Source organism: Falco naumanni, chromosome 12 (genome assembly GCF_017639655.2).
Source record: "Falco naumanni isolate bFalNau1 chromosome 12, bFalNau1.pat, whole genome shotgun sequence".
Taxonomy (NCBI): Eukaryota; Metazoa; Chordata; class Aves; order Falconiformes; family Falconidae; genus Falco; species Falco naumanni.
Window position 1 is genome coordinate 33022432 of NC_054065.1, and position 27106 is coordinate 33049537.

Consider the following 27106-nt stretch of genomic DNA (forward strand, 5'->3'; position numbering starts at 1 on the left):
ATTGCTTTGGAAAAAAGAGGCAACAAAAAGGATCTGAGATTGTTTCCTCTTCCTCTGGTTATTTTTACACGCTGTTCTTGCACCAGGCCAAGCCAAGCCCATTTCCCCCTAGATTCGCATCTCAAAGCAGATTGACTTTGATGTACTGGAAGTCATGAATTTCAAGTGATGTTTTTTTGCTGTGGCTGGGCTATGTGTAAAGCATCTCTCCCACTTGCCTTTCTTTCCCAAATGGACTTGTTAGCATCTAGTTAGGCTTTCAGTGCTCCTGCAGCCTCTCTCCTTGTAGAGCCATCTCAAACACTTTTGCTCTGTGTGGTTTCCTATCGCATGAAGCGTTGCAGGAGCATAATGACCTCAGGGACATCTACTACTGTGTCACTTCAGGTGCAAGCTGGTAGGGAGTAGACACGCACGTAAATGATGATAATACACAAGGCAATTAAATATTCTTATTTTTTCAGGAAAACAGGTGAAGAAGCGGTGTTACGAATTGCCTAATTTTCCAGACACACAACTGAGATATCCTGAAGAAACCTGATTTATAAGAAAAGCTGAAAATTCCCTATCTGAAAATCAGACCCTTTAAAGCACGTCAAAATGCAAACCCCAAGACTGTTACCTGGATCATAAAACATTCTGGAAAGTCTTAGCCGAGGGCCTTCTTCACAGGGCCTCCTGGCCCTCAGCGTTCTGCAAAAGGCTGAAGAGCAGAAGGATGATTTCAAACACCAGATATCCTGCCTGGCTGATTTCTCTGCTGGCAGCAGTGAGAAATACTTGCTAAATTAATAGACCAAGTACTTTCTTGTCATGTAGGTTCAGCTCCCGTATTAATTACGGTTTCATTCGTTTGCTGCGTGGCTCTTGCTGGTCACTAGATGTCACTGATAACGAGTAAGAGGAAAACGAGAGACCGTCGTGGGGAGGCGAATGTTAGAGGGGCTCGTGCCTGGGAGCGCCTCTGTTAGCAAAAGAGTGGCACTGGAGCACACGCACAGCTTAAAGCAGTGCTTTGGTTGGAGTCCAGGAGGTGTCTTGGTATGTAGTGGCATCAACTGCAGTCTGGTTTCAATGCGCAGAGAGTCCTGGCTGGGATGCGCTTCTGAAGGTGAGGTACCATTGCTTGTCCCCTTCTGTCAGCAGGAGCATTACCCTCAAAGACAAAGAGCAGTGAAGGTTGTAGTTCTGATGTTTTGGTCTTTGTTGCCTGCCCTAGACAGACTTTACACAAAAAAGCTCTGGAGCCAAGGAGCTCTTTACAGCGTTGAGAATGAGACACGTGTGACCACACTTTCCCAGGCCATCAGATTAGTTTCCGCGAGGCCAGTCTGAGAAATTGGCATTGCAAAGTTCCCAGAGCGACACACATCACATCCATTTTTTCCAGTGCATGGAAACCTTCCTTCCCTATTTCCCACGACTGGAGGGAAAAGACTAGACTTGGGCAGGCCAGTGTAACATGCTGCCAAGTTATTCCACAGAGGTCTGCTCCAGAGTCCCTGTGGCACGGGGACAGACAGCACACTGCCTGTACTCTCAAGGAGACCAGGACACTCTTATGGGGTCTCTTGAGGAGCAGGGGGTCATCACATGGCTGAGACTTGGGCAGGCGTGCTCATGGCTGAGACTCAGACACGGGCCAGTCTTGAGCAAACCTTTGATCTAACTTCTTTACCATACATAGTCTTTAGGACACTACATGTCTTTAGGACACTTTAAAATTCACCTTCTGACACTGTGCCTGTTGCTTTTGGAGGAGCAGCCAGCAGACATTGCATACCTCGGGGACTTTGGGGAGCTCACTGCTTGTTAGCATAAGCCTGTGCCTCAGTGCTGAGTTAATCCAATAAGCGCAACTACCAACACACCATTAGTTTGATGAATAGATACAGCCAAAGCCTTAGCTGTGTTTAGCTCAGGAGTGAACCCATTAGGGAGTGAAGGTCGTCTAGCCCCCTGCCCCGCCCCCCCCCCCCCCCCCGTCCCCCCATATGTCTACTGCAGCCAGCTCTACTGTTTAGGGCACTTGCATGTCACATTTCTTTCAGCCCTAAGCTGTGTCTTCACTGGGAACATAGGTGAGTTGTGCCGGAGAGAGACAACACGGGACTTAATTTTCCCTGGGATGATCTTAAAGGTCTTTTCCAACCTAAACGATTCTATGATGCTATGAGTCTTCCACTCCCCCCTCTCTTGGGGCAGCAAGAGGAACTCAAGCAATGCCCTCAGCAGAGGGAGGGACAAAAAAATGGCAATAAGAGCTTGAGAGATGAAGCCGAGGCTTTTAATTTGTAGAGCTGAGTATACTGATTTTCTGACAGCCTTCCCCATAGTAGCTCTGCCACATCTACAGCCTGGCAAGGTAACCTCCACAGCCCTGGGCAGGGCAACCACCAACCGGTCGTCTCCTCCTTCCTTTTCATGTTGCGCTTAATTTTGTTGGTTTCTTTGTTCTTGGAAGAAATACCTTCCAGATCCCAGCATTTTTTGCCAGTGATAAAATCCCAACATTTCAGAAGTCATTTTTGGTTTAAATCAAATTTCAACATAAAATGCTCTTCCCTCTCCCTTCTCCAGAAACACATAATGAGAATAATCAAACTGGATGGTCTGGACTACATCAAATCATTTTGTTTCAACAATACCTAAATGCTCCATTTCCATAAGGTACACACATTTTTATTCTATAATAACAAAGCATTATACCAGCAAATATTAAGAACATCACTGAAATATAATAATAAAATTAATATTTGATATTATCCTAAAAGTTCAAGTGAAATTAATGGAAATGGGTGAGTTGAAAGAGGAATTTATTTACTTTACCTCAGCAGGACGAGATGATTTGGAATTATCAAGAGAAACTTAGCAAGAGTTTTTTTCCAGCACTTTCCTTGTTCTAGCCTGTAATTTTATCAAGACTTACATACTTTTGAGGAAGTGAAAGGGAAATACCCTGTTCTGGAAGAGCTCTGAAAGAGCTCCAACCAGCACTGCTTCTCAATCTTCAAAACCACCTCTTCCCCTGCCCTAAGCCCTCCCCACTCTCTGCTGTAGCTGGTATTTGCATCACATCAATAACCAAGGGTGATTCTGCTGGGTACCACCACGGCCTCTGCCCAAGTCCATTTTCACCCGAGTTACCCTGGAGGGGGATGATGGGTTTGAGCCACCAGACACCCTCGTTACAGGGCAGCCACCTGCTGCTGTGCAGGAGAGACCAGGAAGAAGGCAGAAGCCACAGAGGACGATGGCTTCCACCACTGCCAGCCATTCGCCCAGCTGAGGCTCTTGCTGACACGTGGTGTCAGAGCGCGATGCTGTTCAGGACACCTACGTCTGACACAAGAAGCTGGGAAACAGAGTTTGCAGAGCAGGGACTGTCCAGATCTTCTCTGAGTGCCAGCCCACCGTGCAGTCTCCTCCTTTGCTGTACTGCAGCATTTCCTTCTGCAGCAGTTTGAGCAGTCATGTGGATGTCCTCTTGTGGTCCATGTCCCAGAACTTTGCAAGCCAGGATATGTTCACTCTAGGTGAGAATTCCCATAAGCTCCAACGAGGACAGGACTACTGAATTTCAGTAATTATGAAGCTATTTAAACAGAAACCCCATGACTCCAAAACACACAAAGACACTCACTAGGCTTCTCAACGATCCATGGGCCAGTAAGGGGCTGACAAGCAATGCATCATTCTTCCTACCCGGAATGAATTGATTCTGTCACCAGCAAACTAAATGCAATCAAGCTCTTGACTTGAATCATAAATCGTACTTAAGTCACAGTTAGCAGTAAAGTGAAGTGAAGCAGATAAAAAAAAAAATGTCTGGCAAAAGGATGGAACAGCAAATAGTCTTCAATAAGGAAGGGAAACTTAAGTATTTTGTTTCAATATGTGGAATACTTTCTAGTTTTCAGAACATCATGCAGCAGGAATGTGGAGAGTTGTAGGATGTTAATATGACATATCCTGTCATCCTGTATATTCCCCATATAATCAGAGTGCCCAACCAAGTGGTTATCAGGGTGTCTGGGTCCTGCGGGCTTGTTAGGCCAAATCTGGTGAGAAAAACTACCTTTCCTTTTAGTAGATCTTTCTGTTGGGTAGACAGACATTGAGACATTGAAAGTCCTTGCAAAAAATCCTCCATGTGATGGGAATCTACAGAGCAAGGAACTGTCTGTACGGGGAGAAATGGGTTGCACTCATGCAGCGGCTCACCTCATGAAGTTCTAATTGTCCCTTCTCCTTAAAACTGTGTCTGAAAAGATGTTACCAGGGAGCTTGTCCTGGAAAGCTGTGCAGAGATGGGGCACAGTGTGGTAAAGGACCCTTTCCCCGTTGCTGCCAGCCAGCTAGAAGCTAGGTTGCTCTATGAAATGGCATTAAGGAAGGTGGTCTTTGAAATGGGTCAAAAGGATGGGAAGCACTAGGTGACAGGAGAACGTGTTGGTAGGGAGAGACAGGCACACTCAGGTGCACTGAAAAACAATGTCAAGGCTTCCTCTGCTGGGAGCAGGCGCAGAAGGGTGGGCTTTTCCCCACGTCGCTAGGAATGGGTGCAGACACGGAGTTTGCTCTTTATGGCCTGGCAGCGGCAGCCCCGGTGCAGCCTGCCTTGTGATTTGCAGCCTGCGGAGTGTGCCTCAGCTACACCTGCCCGGCTGCTCAGAGGAGGAGGTCACCTGGCAAGCAATGCTGCTCTGGGGAATCTCTGGTAACAGGAGATGTCCTAAGTCAGGGGACTCAACCATGTTCCCTTCTCAGCACACTTGGTCAAGGAGCAATCCACGGAGATCTACAGAGCATCCAAGTCCTCCTCTGCTCCCCGCTGTGTCACTCTCAGGGCTCTCCTTCCAGATGTAGAGTGACTTTTGATCCAGATGCTCATCCTGCATCCTTGGGCGCTTGGACAGTTCATTTCATCTTTGGTCTCCTTCATCAGCATTCTTGAGAGTCTGTTGACTCAAGCCAGTCTGCAGGCTGAGGAGAAGATAAATTGCCTTGGTCATGGCATGCCATCTGCCCTTTTGGTGCAGGTTCCCTCCTCCCATCACCTCCAGCTCTTTTTCCATCTCTCCCTTTCTCTGTTTCTACATGCAAAGGAAATTTGTTGTTCACAACAGGTCATCGCCCATCCACTCCCCACCAATAGCCAAGTGCTTTGGAGGTGTAAACACTGCCAGGGACGGGTGCAGCCCTGATCTGTGGGCAGGCAAAAGCTTCACTTGACTGAAGATCTGATTAGTCCCTCAGAGATTACTAGCAAGAGAATTTAGATGGTAAACACCAGCAAGGTGTGTTGAGTAACACAAGCTGAGCATTGACCTAAAGGCCACCATTTAACAAGAACTTGTAAAATTAAAACATCTTCTACCCAGACGGTGGAAGGAGGCAGGACAGCTGAGACTTTCTGCAATTGATCAGGCATTCAGATGTTATCACTAAGTATTGAAAGGCTCTTGATTCACTTGATTTGTGCCAAGTTCAAACATTTTCCAGCATAACTCTGCTCTCAGCAAAGACAATGATGAAATCGCCCAAATTTAGCTCCACCCCAGAGCCGTTAACATTCCTGTGTTAAGTATTTTAAGATCCATTGAGACCAAACTCTTTCACAGCCAGAGAATAGCACTTGATCATTGTACTAGACATAACAAGTGGGGGAAATACAAGCAATCTTCTTCACCTAAGCTTTGCCAAACAAAACAGAAGAAAAATGTTGTGTTATTCCTCAAATGAGTTAGGGATAGGGCTGATTAAAGAGTATGTTTTCTCCTTCAAAATACTGTTTCATGAAAATAGGCTATTTCTGAATGCTTTAATTTCAAAGGAAATTTGTTTTTGATACAAAGCTGGAAGAAAGAAGATTCAAGTGTTCCTTTCTGAACCTGTTATCTCTGAGTTCTCCTAGGGCATGGCTGCAAGCCGCAGCCCTGGAAACGGTGCTTATTTTGAAAGGAAGGATGTAGAGACTCATAAACCCACCAGCGTAGCTATGACGTCCAGGATGACGCTGACATGCACTTGTTTCTTACACAAGTCCTTGATGAAGACTAATTGGAGGAGTAAAAGCAGTCAACTCGCATCATCAAGAACAAGTCACGCCCGAACAAAGTGATGGCATTTCTTTGCCTGGCTGACCTGCTTGAAGGGGGAAGCGGTGGATATCAGGGAAGGTATCAGGAGATGGGAGTGAAGTCTTCTGATGCTGCCACCAGCAAAGCACGTTAATACATAGTGTGGGTCACCAGGAAGCACTAGAAATGGTTGATTCTAATTAACAGATTTATTAAATACAGAAATGATTAACTAACATGGCCCAGACAAAGTCTGAGAGATTGAGGGTGGCACCGAAGGGACAGGATTTGGTCAGGCTGGGTGAAGGAGGGACATGGTCTGCACTCTCAGTGCAGAAGATATTCCTTAAAGACACGCTGGATATGACTTGCAGGGCAGGAGAATTCAGCAGCCTAGACATGAGGGTACGGGTATGACAACGAGAAGCAGGGAGGTGCTGGGGATGCAAAGGACAGACAGGTATGGAGGAGGCTCAGGTGAAAAGGCAGAGCTGACCTGGAGAGGTGCAGAGAGGAGTGCAACTTAAAAAAAGGTGCTTTTGCTCCAGTCATCTTGGGGCTGGTATGGTCCTGACTCAAGGTTGTGCCCCATTTTGAAGCTGAGCTTTGAGAAAAACGCAGAGGCGCTGCACAAAAGCCAGCTCAGAAGAGCAAGAAAGAGAGGCCACTTGTAATATACAGTATGTGAGGGAAGAACTGGTTGTCCTAGGAAAGAAGAGACTGAGCAGAGACTTGCAATGATTTTTAGGAATTAAAAGGTGGTGGTAAAGGGATAAGAGGTTAGTTACTCTCTTTGTTGGGGCCAGGAGGAGAAAAACAGAAAAATCAGCAGAAACTTCTCATTTTCACAGTCACTTCTTGTGCTTTCTTGCAGCCTAACCAGCTGACCTCAGAAAGGAGTTTTGATTCAGCCAAAGCAGGATACCTCTGCCAACCTGCAGTGATGCATTTCTGGTTTTGTTCCAGTTCACGTTTCTGACGGGATGGTGTCGGAGCGAAGCTGCAGTGTTTCAGAGTGCCAGATTTCCTCACCACCTGCAGACAAGTTTGGCTCCGTCTGCCAGAAGGCATTGGTGCTCTGTGTATCACCCCATCCTGAATTAGGGGGGTGCTGTGACGTACAAGGGAGGTTAGGGTGCCTCGGAAGCCTCAGATCTTGTGGAACTCTGTGTTTCTTATTGCAAGAAGTGGTAAAACACTGAAGAGGAAGCTGCTTGCACAGCTCCCAGAGTGGGCAGTCTTTTCTCGATGTCAGATGCAAATACATCTCACTGCATAACACTGGTGGGAACCTTAATTTGTCCTTGATATTGGAGAAAGGAAACTATCTGAATTAACACTGCCTTGTTTTGCATTTCTCGGTATAACACCAATTAATTTTCAATTAGAAGATTTATTCCAAATTTCATGGGATGCTTTGGTGGAAACAGGGCTTTGATTTTCAGTTCCTAATACATCCATGCCAACTCATCTACGTGAGCCTCAGATCCACCATGACCCAGCCCAGCTGGCAATTTCCCACAGTCAAAGGCAAATTTTCCAAAATACGTAACTGTGAAAGATATTTTTTCCACAGTAACATTACATCAATTCCAGGTACTCAGAAGCATATCAGATTCTCATGTCTGGCACTTTCCTTTAAGATGTGCAGCTAATGAATTGTCCACCGCTTCAACCTTCCCCCAAATTACCTTTTCTTTTGGAGAGTCCTAATGAATACAAATCACCTTAACGTTTCAGCTCTGACACCCCTAATTAGTCACCTCACTAATGCGTGGTACCTGGTGGCACTGGAGGTAGAGCCTGCAAGTCCTTCTCTTTCAAGGGGAATTAAAGAAATAAAATGAGAAAGAAATCAAAAGTGGGAAGAATATGGCAGTTGACTTCTCGCAGGTGCTGGAAGCTTACCTTGCATTGCAGCAGCAATGCTGTAGTGCATCGGGACGGCAGGAGGAAAAGAGAGTTTTGGCTTTTAGTAAGAGTTCAGCACATGACAGTTCTTCCAGCTTTAGAAGATACTCTTTGTGTGTGGGGACAGAAGAGGGAGGGACATCAAGAAACCCTGTTTCTGCTGCCTACTCACACAGCATGTGGTTGCACCATGGAGCTCCCTGCCACTGGCAGCTGTGAAGGCTGAAAACAACAGAGCATTGGCGAAAGAAAGGTGAGGACAGGGCCTCCTGGTACTCTCCGTCATGATGGTCTGGGAACAGCCACTGATGCAGGTGACACTGGACATCTCGCTGCCACAGGAGAGCTGAAGCAGAACCTATCACCCTATTTACAGCCTCTTTCTTGCAGTTCTCTGTTCAGCCACCACCCCAGAGAGGACCAGCCCAGCCTGTGCCATGGCAGCTGGTTCCGTGGTTTTTCCCTAGCATTTCTCTCAAAGCAATTTCTCTCTCTGGTTTCTCAACTCAAGAGGCAGCAATAGGGTACCAAAGGGCCATCACGACCAATTCAGAGACACGTTGGAGCCTGCAGCTCTCTGGGACTAGACCATCCTGTGCAGATCCACAGCCCTGGGTCACACCCAGGGTAGGACTGTTCTTTCAGCCCTGCGCTCTCAAGAATTTATCTTTTCTGAAAGATCAAGGTGTTTAACGATCCAGAATGCCCCAAGAACAGAGCTTGGCCAACTCTGGGTTCAGTGGTGAGCTCTTCAGCAGATTTTAACTGGCAGAATTAAATTAAAAGCAGATTAATTTATCATCCCATCCATTACAGCAGACACAATGGGATCCAGACTGTTGGGTTTCTCTCTGAAATGTGGTGATTTTATTTTGTACGTATGATTGAAAACATGTTCTTCCTCAGAAATCTTAATGACTCAATTACTTTAAAGTTAACAATTAGACTATTTACCTCAAGATTCCAAGCCATATTGCTGAAAAAAGTTTGGGGTGGACATATTAAGCACCTTTTCTTTTCAACTAAAATATTTCCCTTCAAGTTAAAACACTTTATTTTCTGCCAGACATTATGTGTGATGTACAGCCATGTGAATTAATAGGGAACCACCTCCCTCCAACTTGGCCTCTCCTGCTGAGTATGATAATGAAATTTATTCTTCTTTGATATCCTCAGTTAAAGTAAGTTACGAACTGAGAGTGGGACTTCAAGTATTCTTCAGACCGCATGTATTTTCTCTGTGCTACATCAGTGGCGAAGTGCATGTCCCTGTTTCACCTTGATCTCTAGAACCGTGCCAGTTTGCTGGTAATAGAGAAATCGATCAGCACGAGCAAAGCAAGGACCTTCCCGCGGGTGTCAGCACGCTCTCATTGCCCTCCTTTCGTAGCAGATTTTCTGAAAGAGCCGAGCTCCCGTCTAGGGGCCAGATTTGCAAAAGAGCCGAGCAGATGGGAGGCTGCCTGGGAAAATCTGTTGGTAAATGCTGAGCAGAAGGAGCAGGGAGTGGAGGGCTCGGGGGGAGCTGCGAGGAGATTTCCCGAGGTGCGCTTTCAGAGGTCGGCTCCCACCTGCTTTCCCACCGAGCAGGCTGCGGGCTGCAACGGCCCCTGAGCGATGCTCTGCAGACCTGCTTTGGAGGACAGAGGTTCATCTGCCCTCAGCGCCGCTGGAACGCTCCAGCTGCAGCCTCGCTTTGTTGATTACCCCAGCTCCAAACCACACAAGGTCTGGATGTGCCTTCTGGCTCTGCTTATTGTACACATGTAGCCCAGAGCCCAGGGCAATGCTCTGCTGCCCACAGGGCTCCTCATGTGCTTTCCTCTTCTCCCTCAGTGCAGTGGTGACAGTGGACCTGACCTTCTCCAGGGTGAGCAGGGCAGGACTTAGGCTGTTGTAATGCTGTAAGAGCAAACTCAGTGTGCACATGTGCAGACCAAGCCCAAAAGCACCTGCCACATTATTTAGGCTTACAGCCGCAGATGGGCTGGTTTCTCCCGTGGTGGAGCACACAGGATTTCAGCAGTTTTCTTTAAGGAACAAGCATATTGCAAGGCTCTGAGGCCCAGGAGTTATGGTCCACTTTCCTGCAGAGGAGGGGCAGTTCATCACCTGCACAGCCCAGAACAGCTGCAAGAGCCTGGTTCACTCCTCACCACGGCTGCACCGAGCAAGGCTGAAAGACTCGTCAACCTGAAGACTTCTTGCTAATGCAGAACTTACTTCGCCCACTTGAAGAATATGGATGTCATCATTTGTCCAGGCTCACTTCTAGGGTTTTTTCCCCTGCCTTTCTCTTCCTGAGTATCCTTTACCTCTTCATCTCCACTAAAGACAGAAGCTCACCTCTCCTTGCTCTCTGGCTGCCTTTTTTTCCCATTTGCCAGCCATTTTGGAGCTTGTGGCACCTTGTGGTGGCACCTGCCATACATCTGCAGCTAAAGGACACGACCTGCCTCACACAGCCCACCAGTGAGCACTGCTCTCCTGGGGGAAGGGAAAAGGAGATTTGTCCAGCACCGTCCTGCTCGCAGATGCCAGTTTTGAGCCCGCATCTCCCTGCTCTGACTGCAACAGCTTGCACGACCACTTTGTGCAGAACTATGCATCAGTGCCTTGGAAGGTGCTGCTTTCCCTGACTTGTGGCTGTGGGACTGGTAACCATTTGTCTGCATGGGAGTCCAGCCCAATGCTGTAATTATCAAAGTCACTAATAATTAGAGAACTTAGCAGCAGCCAGAGGATGGGAAACCACACACAACATTGCCAGAACATTCACCTCCTGTGTGAAAAGGTGTGATTTGTGCAACGTTTAGACGAAGGATTTGCTTATCTGTTTCAAATCATAGATTTCTTGGTCTGCAGCAGCATCTTGGATCTTTCCTGGCCTGTGAAAGCTCCAGAACCAGAAAATTTAAGGACCGCCCCCCCCCCAAACCTGAAAACCACCAAGGCTTGTATTCAAATGGAAAGAACCAGCAATAATACCAGTGTCGCTGCCAGAGACAGCGGAGTAGTGGAGTCTCAGCAGCTCAGGGCTTGCTTTAGTGCCCTTCACCAGTCTTTCTTGCTGGCTCATTAAGTAGAATACTCACAAAAAAGTAGAAAACAGTTTCCCCTCAGAAAATCCGTTCAGCAAAATTATCCACCCACGAGTAAGTGTCAAGACAAATCTTTTCACCTTGCCCAGCTTGTTCTGATAATGTCAAGCCAGTGCATTTCAGTCCTCCTGATGATTTGTTCCAGTGACAGAAAATGCTGCTTCACAACTTTCTCTGTTAAATTCCATTTTCGCTTTACACAAACATATTAACATGCATTTTCATGTTAATGGACCTTGCCATTTGCAGCATTAGTGTTTTGGCTTCAATATTTTTAAAGTCAAATGTGTGCTGCCTTCCCTGCTGTGGGTTGCTTTGGCATTACTGGTCTTAAAACTCAATCAACGTTATCACAAAGTTTGGATTATGTGTTTGGCCAGCACTGGGCTGGGCTGAGAGTTTGAGAAAGAGGGGATTTTGCAGTAAAATCTCAGCCTTTTTGAATGTTTGTTCTATTTATGAATTAAAGCAGAGTTTGGAAACACCAGAACTTGCAGTGTGGTGGAAGATTTATGTTTACTTCCCTTCAGCTGCAGAGCCACATGCTAATGATTTTGCATTCAAAAGTCTTTAATCAATTAGCATATTGATACTTACTTAACAAGGCTTTCTGGCACACACCTGTTCTGCTGTCCTTTACATACTTCAGCTTGATCACCTCCTTAGCTCAGTGCTTGCTCCTGCTGGGTAAATTGCTTTCTGCTGTCAGAACAGAGGGTCAACAGTGCCGTCACAATGAGAAACCCGAGAATGAGGAGTTGCTTTTAGGGTGAGGTAGGGCCCAGCATGAGCAGGGCATATTTTCACGGGGAACCTCCAGAATATGGGACCATGCAAGGAGTCATCTCCCAGATAAGTGATAGTCCCAGAGGCATGGTTTCCTCAGCTCCTTCAGTCCGCTGGGGTCATTTCCCAACCCAGCCCCTCTATATAGATATATGTTCTCTGCCCAGCTGGGAAGTGGCATGTGGTGGATGCATTCCTCATCTTGCTCCATGTCCTGGGTGGTAGGCAGTATCAGGGTGTCCAGCTCAGTGTGTCACTTAAGTGAGAGCATTTCTCCTTTCTTTCTTTTCTTCCCTTTCCCAAGACCTTTTCTCCTGTGCTGGGTCACCTGCTAGGCATTTTAAGAAAGGTTCCTCATAACTGAAAGCTGTAAATGCAAAGCTCCTCTGAATCACCAATTAAGGAGATGTCAGGCAGCAAGTATAGAAGGAAATTTGCAATCTCACCTTTAGCCTCTTACAGTTTCTGCACTGGAAAACATCTCCTGTCCTTCTGGACTAGCTGGAAGGGAAGATTTTATCCTCTCTCAACCTGCAGCCATTAATACTCTCCCAGGGGACCTGCAATCCCATATACATATTAGTTAAATGTCTTGAAACAAGGCCAGCATCTTCCAGCCACCTTTCCTGCGCCCTCATGAAACCCTCGTGCCCAGACGGGGAGTGGGGCACGCCGCTGACGGGGTATGCCTGGAAATAACAGCACTGGAGAAATATTCCTCCAACAAGGAGGTCCACAGAGGCACAGCCCTTCATGCAGCGCAAGAGGTCCGTCTCTCAAAGCCGATGCTCTTGGGAAGCAGGGGAAGCTAACGCCTGTGTTTCCGGCAGGCTGAGGCATTCTCTTCTGGTAAGTACGTGTGGGAAATATTCGATATCAATGCACATTCTCTCTAGCAAGCAGCAATGTGGTCTTAATTAGCAAGATTTAACTCTGTACAAAATGAAGAAATTTATCTTCCCTGCCCAGTGCTTACTGCATGGCTGGCTATGATAAGTTGACTGCATTTTAAAGACTGTAGCAAATTAACTTCTTTATGCGAGCCCCTCTTGTAACACGTCTGTGCTGATGGCAGCGAGCAGCTTCTTTCTCATGAAAGCGCTTGCTCCGCTCCTGCTGAGGGACGGGTGCAGAGGTCCAAACAAGATATTTTTGGTTTTTCTGTGGAAAAAAAAAAAAAAAAAAGCTCTGAGCTTCTGAGCTGGAAAAGAAGAGGTTCTCTAGGAGGCAAACCTGCCTTTTGCCAAGCCAAAACCCAGAGGCACGTGCTGAAACCCAGCCGTGAGCTGTCTGTACACTCGGTCAGCTTGTCTGACCTGACGTGCCACCGATGGCTCCCCCGTGGCCAGGGGGAGGACCATTTCTCTTCTTTCTTGACCACTTGGGACAGTAAGAGATACAGTTGGAAATATTATGGTAGTCACCCAGGTGCAAGTATGGGGAGAGGAGAGGAGATACATGGATCACATGCTCCCAGGAGCTGCGGATTTCCTTCTGGCCCCTTAAAAAAAGAGGGAAGTAGGGGAAAAAGGTTTACATCAAAACATGCTTCTGGGACTTGCAGCCTGGTGGGGACAGCTTTGGAGGTGAATAAATTCCTGATTTTCTTCAGGCTGTGATGACAATTGTCATGCAAGCCCCAGGGTTTCGAGCTATTGTGTGCTCTTTTTTGGTGAGTACTGTTGGGTTTCTCCCTGGAGCAAATCAGTGTTTGTCTTACACAAACATTGTCTGCGGAGGTTAATGCAGAGTGCAGCTGCCTTGGTAATGCCGCTTTTGCCCCTATGCTTTGGTGAGACTTTTCTGAAGGTAAAATGTTAGATTAGTGAATATTTGAATATGTAAATTGTGAGATTTTAATCGAGAAACAATTTTCTCTTGTGTTCACATAAATAAATAAATTCTCCCACATGGGTTCCTATTCACATACCAATATATTTATGCCTGGAAAAATGCAGTACTGGCTTTATGAGGCATGTCCTTTTGCTAAGCAAGCTAATTTTTCTCAGTATTTAATTTGGTGTTTTTTTAATGTAAATGCCTACTTACAGTTTTCAGCCTTCTCTGTGTGTTTATTTTAAGAATTCTCAAATGAGCAAACTTGTTGTGACATTCCTTACACTCCTAATGAGAAGCACGCCCACTGAACTAGAAGCTAGTGAGCTGGTGGAGGGGCTTTTGTTTTGTCTTTAAAAAACAATAAGTTTGCACAAAAAATGGAGTTTTGGAGCAAACACCCCCCCAACCCCCCCATCCTCGTTTATGAATTGACTTTAGCAGGAAATGTGGGGAAACATTTTTAAACTGTGAAAACATTTTCACTTAACAGTATCATTTCAACTGTGTCAAATGCTGATAATTTCTGAATTGTGTTTGTAGTTTAGAATTGTCTGGGGTGGGGGGTGAACAGAGAATAAGCTGGGCTGAAAAGCTGTTAAGTAAGCCCAAAGCCAAGTGAAACCTTCCATTGGAGATTAGGCAAAATAAATTTAAGATAAGCTTACTTGTTTTGTGCATTTTTTGTTTCACCCACTAAGCTGCATGTCTGTTATTCATCAAGGACAACTTTGTTGTTTAATCAAGCGTAAGTGTCTATACGGGTTAGTAAATTTTTGTTTGCCTTCAGTCTCGTGTTCTCTGCAGCAGGTTCCCATTGGTATATGTTTAAGTTGGGCAACAAAAGTGAGACACAGAGATACAGAAATGATAAAAGTTGTGTCTGGACAGGGGGACTAGTGTCTCCTGTTGTGCCCAGGCAGGATGAGCTCTGCCTCGTGCCCAGCTGGAGGCACAGGGATTAGGCCAGCTGCTGATGCTGCCCTGCACTGTCTCTGCAGGGCTGGTGGATCTGCTTGTGGAAGCACTCAGCCTCACTTCCCAGATACACCCCAGACAGATCATTAGTGATCACACGTGGTGCCAGTAACACCATAAGGGGGAGGATGGTAACGCAAGGCGGGGTTGGATGCATAGTTAGTGATGTGACCCGATGGGCTTTGACTTTACCATAGCGTCTCTGGAGCCACCTCCCAGCCATGCCCAGGAGACTCAGGCAGGGGGAAAAAGCAGCAGGAAGAAGCCGTACGATGTGCCAGGTGCAACCTGTGGACTGTGATTTTGGGTGCTTCTGCTTTCTGCTGCCCCCAGCTGTGGTAGCTCTGGGTGGACCCAGCGTGAGTGGGAAAACTGCTGAGGCAGAGGGTAGGTGTACGGGACGCAGCATGGCACCGTGCCAGGAGGTTCTGGGACTGCAGGGAGAGCTTGGTGCCGGTCCCAGGAGGTGAAGGAAGGGGGTGACCACACTACACCTCCCAGCAGGGCTGGCTGATGCTGGCAGAGCTCTGCGTGCCCAGTTGAGCTCTTCCAGGCTGCGGCAGGACCTCGGAGAAGCTCTGACTGGTGCACAGAAATGACCTGCATTTTTGAGACCTGCAGCATGTGGCTTCTTCCTCTGGGCAGCGAGAAGTGTAATCCGGGGTTCCTTTGGAGACAGGCTAAGGATACGGTGGTGCGACTGCTGGTAAGTACGGCCCTGCAAGCCCTATCTGCCTCCCACTGGGAGATGCCCCCTTTTCCTGAGCTACCCTGTGGCGTGAGCCGCAGTCAGTTTTGCTTTCCAGGACTGTGGCAAAGTTGCAAAGGCATTAGCCACCAGCTGCTAGCACTGGTCCTGCTGTCATGACGTGCTCTGCCACACTGTGTGGCTGAGTGCCAGTCCAAAAAGATGCCATAGTGCCAGAACCGCCTTATGCGTGGGCATCAAGGTGGTGGAAGCTTCACGGTGAAAATTATGCAGAGGAGTTCAGAGTACAGATCTCTGTCAAGGGCTGTCCGTCTGCTCGTCTCCATGTTTGCATCTTCCAGGAGGACGCTTCTCTGATGGGCACAGCCACATCTGGGAACAAGCCCTTGGAGCTGCCAGCAAGATTGTCCCAGGTGAGACCCAGTCTGAGTGGAGGTTTCCCTGTGCAGGTGTATCCCTCAGATTTAATGCCTTTGATTTCTCATTTTCTGGCTTCTGCTTTTTCTCTTTCTGATCCCTGCTTCACTTGAATACATATTTGAGGTAAGGCACACAGGGGGACAGCGGCAACAGGATACACAGGGATTTGAAGATATGAGTCCCATTAACACTAATACCATTAATTACACTGCAAAATAAAATATCCATGAAAACACATCCCACAGGCTCTAAAGCAAAGATTCATTTGTTCAGGCCAAATAACTGTTCTCAAAACTGCCTGCGAGGGAGAGCATTCTGTGAATGGCAGCTGAAGAAAAATGTATTTATCCTGGCCATGAGGGACCATTAGTCCTCTCACAGTTACCCGCCGAGGAGGGACAAAGAGACGGGAACTGCTCAAAGCATGAGCACCAGCGAGAGTATTGGGAAAGGTACTGGAAACATAAATGATCTTTGGTTTTGCATAACATACCTGTTTGACCAAATAGGAATTTCAACATAATGCCAGACGATTAAACAGTATGAGTCCCCAGGACGTCAGTGACTGCAGTTGGAAACCAGTGTATAGTATGAAATGTTAATAAAAGCAGAATTGCTGGACAGGATTGAATAGCTGCTGATAACCTTTTTTTTCTACTGGGAAGGCATAAGGCCCCCTAGGAAATAACAATCTGTCCAAACCAAAATTATTTCCTGACTTCCACCAACTAGCGGCTGTTCTAAGGCTGGAAGATGTGGATTTCTAAATGTGGATGTGGAGATGTGGCTATCTAAATCTTCACTGCTGTACCTCAGCACCTTCTCCTTAGCCATAAAAACAGCTAATGTGCCCTTGTCTTCTACTGTGTTCTTAGTATTACTATTTCCTGATGGCTACTTTCACGGGCTTTTTTGATGGGGGAGGGAGAGGGGAGAGAATTAAATTTCTAGTTTTTGTAAATTTGGGGCTGTTCTGCTTTGGCTCTGATTGCCCAGTGACCAAATTGCTGAAATTCTGGGCTAGTCTTCTATAAAAAGATCTCCTAGAAAACAACCAGCTCTGAACTCTCATGGCATCAAGGAGCTGTCTGCAGCAAGCATCAGTCCTACAGGCGACAGAAGCATCTCTGTGCCAAACAGCAGCAACGCCTGGGTCAGGACACAGCCATGGGGCATGGGGAACGGTTACTCTGCGGCTTGATAGAGCGCTCCAGCATTGGTGCCCGGAGCCAAGCCCTCGTGCCTGGCCATGCCATTCAGGGGATCCTGGAAGCATCACCAGACTCTGCAGCTTCCAGTCAAAGTGTGAATCTGCCCTCGCTGTGTGCGAGCGCCTGGCCCGTCCTGCAGGGAAGAAATCTGGGCTGCAGGTGTGTTCTCCGAGAGAACAGCACCAGCGATGTCAGTCTCCATTGCATCAGAGACAGGGCTCAGCCTGGGGCTTGAGTAGGTGATTCTGGACACTTTTTCTGTGGTGCTCAGGGTTAGGTAGTTTGTTGGAGAGGTCAGTTCTTTCCATGGCTCTGTGGGCAAAGGAACCAGTGCAGGAACTTTCTTTTTCCAAAAAGAACTTCTCCCAGAGAAGCCTGGCATTAGATAAAGTCAGTTTTCCTTGGCCCATGTACAGAAGGCAGTAAAGCTGAAGGTGGAAAATGAACTAGATCTTGGGTGGAGGGGAGTGGGCAGGAAGAGCTCTTCCAAAGCTATTTTTACCACTTTGGCAGGCACCTTTTCTTGGAATGCCATTGCCGTGAGTGCGGTTCTCTGCTCATCTTCCTTAGAGAAGAAAGCAGCACGAGGACACTGGATATTTGCAAAGGACTTGGAACAGCACCTCATTCCAAAAATATCCAAGCGGGGTCCAGCTGAACAAGAGCCAGAGTGACAAATCCTTTGGCAAGTGAGGTGATGGGGAGGGAAGAATTGCTTGGTAAAGTCATCGCTTTTTAAATGATGTTGTCTATTTTCCAGTCACCTGGTGGGATGGCTGTGGTTGAAGACCCTTATATGTGTGAAAAACACATTATTAACAGATTCTGCTCAACAGCATAAGGGGATAAGTGAGCAAGAGGATGGATTGTCGGATGGGCAAAGGCGTGCTAACCCCAGAGTTAATGCCGGTGTTTTATCGATGGAAACTGTTACCTTCAGTGTACTGCAAAAGCGGTGAGTGGGAGTGTTGATGGAAAATGGATGGATGTGGACTATGAGATAGGGCATGGACAGGATGAAGACATTCCTTCAGCTGAGTGGCTTTAGTCCCCAAGAAGTAACTTTAATCTACAACCATAAACAGCAGCAAAACCAGGGTATAGAATCACTTAGGTTGGAAAAGACCTTTGAGATCATCAAGTCCAAACTTAACCCAGCACTGCCAAGTCCACCATTAAACCATGTCCCTAAGCACCGCATCTAGGCATTTTTCAAACGCCTCCAGGGATGATGATTCCACCCATGGAGGTGTTTAAAAAATGCATAGATATGATACACCTCTGGCTGGGCAGAGCAGGAGGTTGGCGTTTCCCATGCCAGCAGCGTGCGTGATGCCAGACTCATGATGCAGAGGGTTGGTCTGTTACCCCCTGGGTTGCATCGTGCTGTTGAAATGGAAAGCAGCTGGCCATCTTCCATCCGTCACTGGCTATCAGTCCAACTCCTGGCTCTGCCAGAAAGCCCCTGAGCAGGGTCCAGCGTGCCGGAAGGTCACCTGGCAGCCTGCAGCAGCTGGATGTGAAGGGTGCAAACCCTGTGGTGGAGCTGGGCCATGGTTCGGGGCTGCAAGACCTAAAATCCACCCAAGTCCCTGTGCTTCTCATTACCGGGGACTCGGCACTTGTCATGGCCTTGGAAACAGCCAGGAGGAAACAAAATGCCTGTCACGCTGATGGAAATCTGATGGCCTGAATCTGGGCCATCCATAAGTCAAGGTTGCTTACGCTGCTGCCCCTTGAAAGGATGTCTGAGAGGAGATTTGTAGGAGGATGTGAGCTGCTCAGGCACTTGGGGAATGAGATGTATAAATGCATGAGATTGCTGGCTGAAGTCAAGTGAAAAACAAAAATAGCCCAGAGTCTTTACAGGACAAGCAGCCTTCACTCAAGTGCATCATGTCACAAGGAAACCAGAACACGTTTTTCTGCGGATGGTTTCACAGTTAGGAAGACAGTGACTGCTGGCCCTTACATCCAGGTCAGAGCTGCGACACAGCCGAACGCACCCTTACGCTGGTCTGTCTCCAAAGGTGCTCGCCGTGGGCGGGCAGCCTGCCTGCCCTCAGCTAAAAGCCAGTTCACTACATTGCTGGGAGAAATTTGCCCAGACACGGGCAACTTCCCCATGGGAAATACTGCTGGCAGGATCGTTAGATGAACTGGGGGAGTAGACAGCAAACCGAGCCTCAGTTTCCCTGTTCTGAAGAGCTGGACGTTCTATGGAAAGTAAAGTTGCACCTGTCCTCGTCATCATCAATTTACTGTGTCTGAGCAAAGACACAGAGGGGCTTGTCTATCTAGGAAACCTGGAGCGCTGTGACAACAATGTACACTAATCGGGTTCCCTGACACAACTCTGAACATGCACTCTGGGTAGATTATTCCAGCTTCCCTTACTTAGCAACAATGACTAATGCAAGGTTTAGGTGATCTTTAAAACAAGGCCTTCATATTGCTGTCCGTGGCACTGAAACCACGGAGATTGATTGCAGATGCAGCAAGCAGCTTTGACAGATGAATGTTCCAAGTGTAAACATTTGGAAAGTCAATAAAGGTAATAAATCTGTGCAGTGTATGGGAAAAAAAATAGCTGAATAAAGGCTTTTGGGGGTGTTTGGCCTGGACACTGCAGCACCCTGACAGTTCTGGAAAGAGGTATCATTATTATACATTGCGTTTGATTGCTTTATTTCATCACACGGACCCGTAGGCAAAGCACGATGTGCTGCAGTGTGCATTTAGCTAGCAGATGGGAAGAATGTGAGGGGTTTTTGTTCTCCTGCTGCTTGGTTTATCTAGGAGAGACTGTAAGATTTTTGAAATTGGGTGTTAGGTGTCCAGGTTCTATTTTCAGAACTGGTCTACGAAAAAACTTGCAAAGGTTTTGTAAATGCCTAAAGGGGCAGGTAGATCTGCATCTTTAGGCATTCGGGATGCCTGGGAGGACCAGACGCAGCAACTGGTATCTACTCAATGGGTATTTTCTGGATATCTCAAGAAGCTTTCCTGCATCTTCCAGCATGCTCAGCAATCCAAAAATTTGCTCTCCAGAACCTTAGCTAATGGCTGAAATGAGAGGTTTGGCCAGTCAGACTCTCTGGGCCTGATGGTAAAGTTGTTCTGCAAACCAGGATTTCTACACAAAATGCAGAGATTCAAAAATGTGGATTTACAATGCCAGACCCTCACATCCTTCCTCAGGAGCAGAAGTGCTCAGCTTTGCAAATATTCCCAAGAGTCAAGGAAAGTGAAGTGGTGTCACACTTGGTAGCAGACTCCATCCCAGAATTTTAATAATATTTATTCTTATGGGCACCTCAGAAATTTCAGGTTCCAGTCTGGTGCTCCTGAAGTCACCAAAGCGAGGACAATTAGCGCTAAGCAGTCTCTCTAAACTACCTCCTGAGTCCAACATCATATGATCAAAGTAATCTTTGCCTCAGGATTTAGGGAGTTTGCCTTACAGTCCTGGGTGAGACAGCCACCTGTGAGACATGGAAATCTTCAAAGACAAATGTCAACAAAAGGTATAGAATTATCCTACTTTGTTAGCTACTTGTTCTAGTTTTTATTTTGCTTTTCCTTGTGCCTCCCTTGCCCCCCCCCCCCCCCCCCCCCCCCCCCCCGACTGTGCAAAGTGCATTAGTTTCCATAGAAACAAGATGTGCAGGATGGGTTCCTCTGCATCCTTGAGTGGGATTCAGCCAGCAGAAGAGAAAAGATTCTCTCCTTAGGCACACTGCTGCAAACAAAAAAAAGCCACCTTTGTCAAAATCAACGTGCTTCACCTGAGAAAAACGCAAGCAACGCCACTTTGTCCACGAACCACCATGCATTTCCTACCGCAGCTCCAGCGGTGCTTCCTCTTTCTGGTAAAGCTGGGGCAGGTGGGACAGACGCTTCCCTGCCCCCAGGCAGGGCTGCGTGGGGCTGCACAGACCGCGTGGAGCAGCCCCGCTCGCCTTGGCTGGGCGCGGAGCACGGGCACCACTGCGGTGGCAGGTCCCTGCTGCAGAAACTGCGCAGAGCTTGAGGCGAGAGAGCCCCGCTCCCCTAGAAATCTGCCCAGGGACTCATCTGGCATGGCAGCGCTGGCCAGATTTCACCTGCCATCTCTTCCTACTGCTCTTAACGGACACGTAGAGTAGTTTGAGACAATGCATCATTTTTTCTTCTTATTAAATGACAATAACTGCATTTAAGCGGGCATCTTAACCGAGAAACAAACCTGTAATGATTTAAGTCTTTGTGGAACAATGGAAAAAATAATAATAGGATCTTTTTCATATATGGATGACCCTTGTCAAGAAACAAGCTTTATGTTTACTGTCCACATGCCCAAAGAACTGAGGCCAATAGCTACTCTTCCAAATTCTTTGCTGCCCCTTTTCAAAACCAACAAGAACTATACAGTGATTTTAAAAGCAGTCTTGATCAAGTTCAATTAATTCCGCTGGTTATGATAAGGGGTATTCTGAGTAACTCAGACTTCCATTTCTTCCACCTCCATCTCCATTTTCGTAGATAATTACCTTTCAAAATCATCACTTAATTGCAGTGCACTGTGACACCAACCTCTGCAGACTTGAAGGCACCAGTTCACGTGTGGCACTACCTACAAAGCACGAAGGATTCCACTAAACAAAATTAATCATGTCATTCTGCCAAGCATAACCCATTCAAAGCTAGAAATTCCAGCTTTCTGAGCAATGTCAGGAATACTTACAGGGGTTAGATTCTTCACCAGTGACCAGTTACTATGATTTTCGTATTTTTCGCTTGGTGTGGTGGTAAGCCTGGTCTCTTAGCAGAAGATTTACATACATGATAAGTGGAAAGGGGAGGAAAAAACACAATTAATTCTGATTTGTGACTATACATGGAGGTCACGAGCTTGCCAAAAGCATTGCAAAAAATAATCAACCCTTGAGATTCAGTCTCTTCAGAATCCTGACCCCACCTTCTGATTTTATTTTCTGAAATCCAATATATCCATTACCAATTGACAGTCATCCTCTCAGGGAATGACCCTGTCATTTCAGGGAAGCCCCAGACATAAGAAATTCTGGGAGACAGCCAAATTATCCACTGGCACTTGATGGTTTCTTTGCAAAGGGATGAATAGCTCTCTCTCAGAGTTGCATTTCCCACTCTCCCTCCACTGGCACTTCCAGCTGCCTCCAGCAACCTCCAGGTCCCAGCGTGGCACCTTCCCAGACCTAACAAAGCAATCCAGCTATAAAAATCTCACAACATACTGAAATAGTACTGAAGACTGTGAGCGTCTTCACCCACGGCTTCATGATGGCAGCAACTCCCTTTGCTCTAAGGGTAGAAACCCCAACCTCTACCATCTGTATTACTCAGAATCCAGGCATGGCTGCCTCTCAGAAGGTTGGGTTTTTTCCATTTCCCCCCAGTGCTGTGTCTAGATGCAAACTACTGCTTCTTTCTTAGACAATCCACTATTTGGAGATCTTAATTTTGCAAACCACCTGTGTTTATAAACTGCAAGTAATTCCTCTTTCGCTGTACATGAGGCTGTAATACCAGGATGCCAGCATTTTGGTCTGGATTGACTGCTGTCTGTTTAGATAAAAACCAGCTGTAGATGAGAGATCTGCTCTGCAGTTCCATCATCTCTGGGCTCTGCTGCGTGCCTGCCAGGCTACCTCCTTTGTTTGTCTGACGAATGGTTTGTCATGGCTCCAAGATGTGCAGATCAGCCCTCCTGCTTGCAGACCACCGGCTCCTGCCTGCCGCGTTCGCCTGTGACCCTTCAACTGTTGTGCCTTGCTTTCCACAATGATTTCACTTGTAAAGGTTTTGTCTCTTGAATATCCACTTTAATTTCAAATTTCATCTGCTGCAAATTTGTCAGGACAGCTCATCCCCTTATGACATAATGATCTGGTAAATCTGTGACAGGCATATTTATCCAGAAGGAGCATCTGATTCCCAGGGAAGTTAATGAGCACTTCCACTTTTGCCACAGCAGCATAATGAAAAGTACACATCCCACTGTTAAATGAGCTGAGATATCGCCGTCCTGACAAGTGAATGCTACAGTGGTGTTCAGCTCTCCTCAGTAATACCATAGCTAATGATCCGGTTCTTTATGTGGCTGGATTGATACGGGAGCATCCAAGACATGACCATTTTTATTTACTCAAAACTGGACTTACCTCCATCCTTTGCCAAGGGATTTGCATTCCAGTGGCAGCTTGAAGATCAAGCACATCTTTTATTTCCTGTAACTGCTCCTGTTGGCTAGTGAATATCACGATTAAAGACCATGAATACCTTGTTCCAGAGCTTTATGAAAGTCTTAAGCTTTTATTTTACTAAGAAAACGGTATGCCAGGTTTCTTTTTCCAACTAAGTAACCCACTCTCATTTCCTGCCTAAACGACACAGATCAGCCCAGCATTTGCAGAGCTCCCAGCTTCGCCTTAGCGTTCCCCAGGCTGGAGGGACTTCTGTTCTCTTCTGCAACCTTGCCTGCATGCCATCGCAAAGCTGCTCTTTACACTCATACCTCAGCATATTCACAAATGCCATTACCACCAGACCTCACACGCATTTTACACTCTGTTCCCCGTGGCTGCCCCATTCGAGGTGCCTCATACTATTATCACTTCTCTCGATGCCTGTGTGGCTAGTGCTTTTAACGTGCCAAGCCGTGATTTTGTACCTCTAATTGAATTAGTGCTGCTTTGCCTTTAGTTCCCGTGTCATCTCCTGCAATGGATTTCCTTTAGCGATGATCTTTGCTTTGCAAGGAAGTCCAGCATCATTCTGGCCTCTGCTCTGTGCTCATTTTATTTCCCAAGCAAATGCTTCCCCCACATACCAAGATAATTTCTCCACCTCATCAATAACAGATTTTAATATATTTTTTTCTTCTCTTTTTAATAGCAAAATCAGGTTATATTGTGGGCAGATTCAGCTCCTTTTGAAGTAAATACTACTTTCTGGCCCAAATCAAGAACGTTGGGCAGGAAGCTGGTGCTTGTGCTCTTCTGGAGAACTAATGCCAACATCTGGCTGTGTGTCTAGTGAAACAAAGAGCTTAAGATTTATCTTCGCATCAACAAATCCGTATAAATTTGCCCTCTTTAAGCAACGCCCAGGGTTCAGTCTGAGAGACACTGCCTGGGTTACAGCTTGCATAAAGCCTGCCTTGGGGTCTAGCCGAGCTGTCAAAGCTGCTCAGCTGTCAGGGTCTCCCTGCCCCGTCGGTTTTAAAGCACTATCAAACCCATTCTGCTTTCTAAGCTAGCACACCAGCTCGTTTACAGCACTTTGGTTTTTAATTTCAGTCAAGATTCCTTGAAACTAATTAAAGCAAATGTAATCATCCATGCTGCTCTTTGGATTGTCACCACAGATATTTTATTCTCTGTTGGCGAGCAATGGAATAGAGCCTGAACTTCTAACTCCAGCAGTCTAGGAATCCCCATTCTTATCTATTTACACAATTAATACAATCTCTTGTAATTCGATTAAAGCGCAGGAGGTTTGTGGGGGTGCTTTGTTTTCTGATATGATGGTGTTAAAATCTGTTTCAGAAACACAGTGACAGAAAGGTACCTTTTTCTGGTGGTTTGTGGATTTTTTTGTTTGTTTCTTTTTGTGTGGGTTTTTTGTTTTGTTTTGGTTTGGATCTGTTTGGGTTTTTTAACCCTTTTATCTTTAGTCTGCTATAAAAGTTCTCCCAAATCCAGGTGAAAGTTCTTAGGCCTCCACCAGCAGTGCTGCTTGCACACAATTAAATCTTCCTTAGCTAATATACTTCAGGGCTTTTAGAGGTCAGATATAAAAAGATCTTCTGTCATTCTATTCTAAACTGATTGCATTTCCTCTCTCAGATAACAAGAGAATTTGCCTTTTTTTTTACAAAATCCCTATTTGCTTTCATTACTTTCTGGCAGCTTTCCTGGAACAGTCAGCTGTAGTGTCTACTCTACAGAAAGTTAATTTCTTGGATAGGGAAATCACAGCAGCTCAGTCCTCTCTCCCACTACTCTATTACATTCCCAGTACATTTTACTGTTAGATTTTTGCTGTGGTCCATCAGCCACAAAAGGCTTGTCTGAAGCCTATGTTTTCTAGGAACCATACATTTTACCACCTGCTTTTTCCATCTCCTGGCAGGTGAGCCCTGTATCAGTAGACAACACTCAAAGATCTGCTTTCATTATATTCCAAACTGTTACAGTTTTATTGAGGCTCCATCTCAGGCTCCCTTAAGATGACCTCCTGGCCCATATACAGTTCCTGCCTGTTTACTTACCCTGAAAGGATTTCTCTTGCATCCCCTTGCTCAGTCTCCCCTTGAAACCATGCAAGCACATGGCTTTTGCAACCTCCTGCAGCTCGAGCTTCACCAATAAAGCACATGCTCGATGAAGCTCATGTCCCGCCAGCTTCTGAATCTGACTCCTTTCAGTTTCATTTGTTTCTTCTTTTCCAATTGGAAAATTAAAGGAAAATCAGGCAATCCCTACTCACCCTTTCATGACCTGCCAGGCATCTGTCACTCTCTGCTCCCATCCCCATGACATTTCTTTCAGCCTGAGAAATCCTACGTTACCTGCTGAAAACGAATGCAAATATTTCAGTGAGAAAGGCTGTGTGCTGGCTGAAGAGGTCTGGCCCTGGGGTGACACAAGCTGGGGTGGGCTGTCGCCCGCTGCCAGGGAGCTGGACACCAAATGGAAGGTGGCTGTGGACAGAATCTTTTCTATCCCATCTGTCTTTCCATCTTTCATTGTTTGCCTTAGAACAAACATATTTTTTTTCTTTTCCAGTTTCAGTTTTGAGATTTGAGTTCTTCTGCGAATAACTGTATACCCGATGTACAGGACCTCCGAGCCCTCCACTGTGCCCGCCTCTATAACTCACCCTTTGCATCCTTTGGGAGAAGAACGTCTCAGAGAAATCTTCATGCACTCTCAAACACTTTTAGCTGCTATGGAGTGTGTGTAGCTGAATCTGGAAAGCACAGCAGGTACATTATCTGAATTTCAAAGCAATGCTGCTTTGTTATCAGTCTTCTTTCAAGAACTGACAGGGCAGTTCAACTTCCTTAAACCAGAAATAAAATTCCATCCTTCTGTGGCTGAAGAGGAAAGCTCAAAACCAGGATTTCTGAAGGCTCAAATCCTACAAGACAAGACAGACTCCACAGGGTGTCTAATAAAACAAACAAAAAAAACCCCTACTCTGCCTTCCCACTCTCCCTCCCAAACTAGTGGATTTTAGGTCAATCCTACAAGCTTGGGATCTGATAAATGGCTTTGAAACATGAGGGACTATTTTAAGACATCTCTGTAGCCAGCACTATGTGGGATAATCTGGAAGATGTAAGCAAGAAAGGGGTGTTACGCCCATCAGATCTCCCCGATCTGCAGCAGGTGCTGCAGAAGGATGAAGGGTCTGACCAAGGTTGGGTACTTGGTGACCCTAGGAAGTTGCAGTCCCAGACTGGAGTGCAGAAGAGGTCTTCTAATCAGTCCCCACCCGTGAGAAGTAGTTCACACAACCGGGTTTTCTCTGAGGATCTATCAGGGCAGAAGTGTACCATGAAACACCTTGGGACACTATGCTCAGTGGTCAGTCCTTTGGTGGGGTACTCCCACCTGAAATTAAACAGTGGTAAATGTGTACCTAAACCAAGGTGGAGAATGGGGCTTAGACCTTCTGAGACCTGTAACAGGCTTTAGGACAGAGCTGGCATAGTGGTTCAAGAAGGAAAAGGCTGGGGATCAAGGGATCCTTGTCTCCTGGACTGGCACGCTTTTCAAGATCTGTAATTACACCACAATTGCTTAGAAGGTATGTGTCATAAACAGTGATCCCCATTCCACAGGATGATGGAAGAAACCAGAAATTCTGATGGTCATCATGACCAGGTCCTGTTCCCTCAGTCTGCAGTTCTGGGTTGGATTCCTCAAGGGGACCACTGTCAGGAAAGGAATCTGCCCAGGGTCATGTAAACAACCATGAACACACAGAATAATTCAGGTCAGAAGGGACCTCTGGAGGTCTCTAGCCCAGCCACAGCCC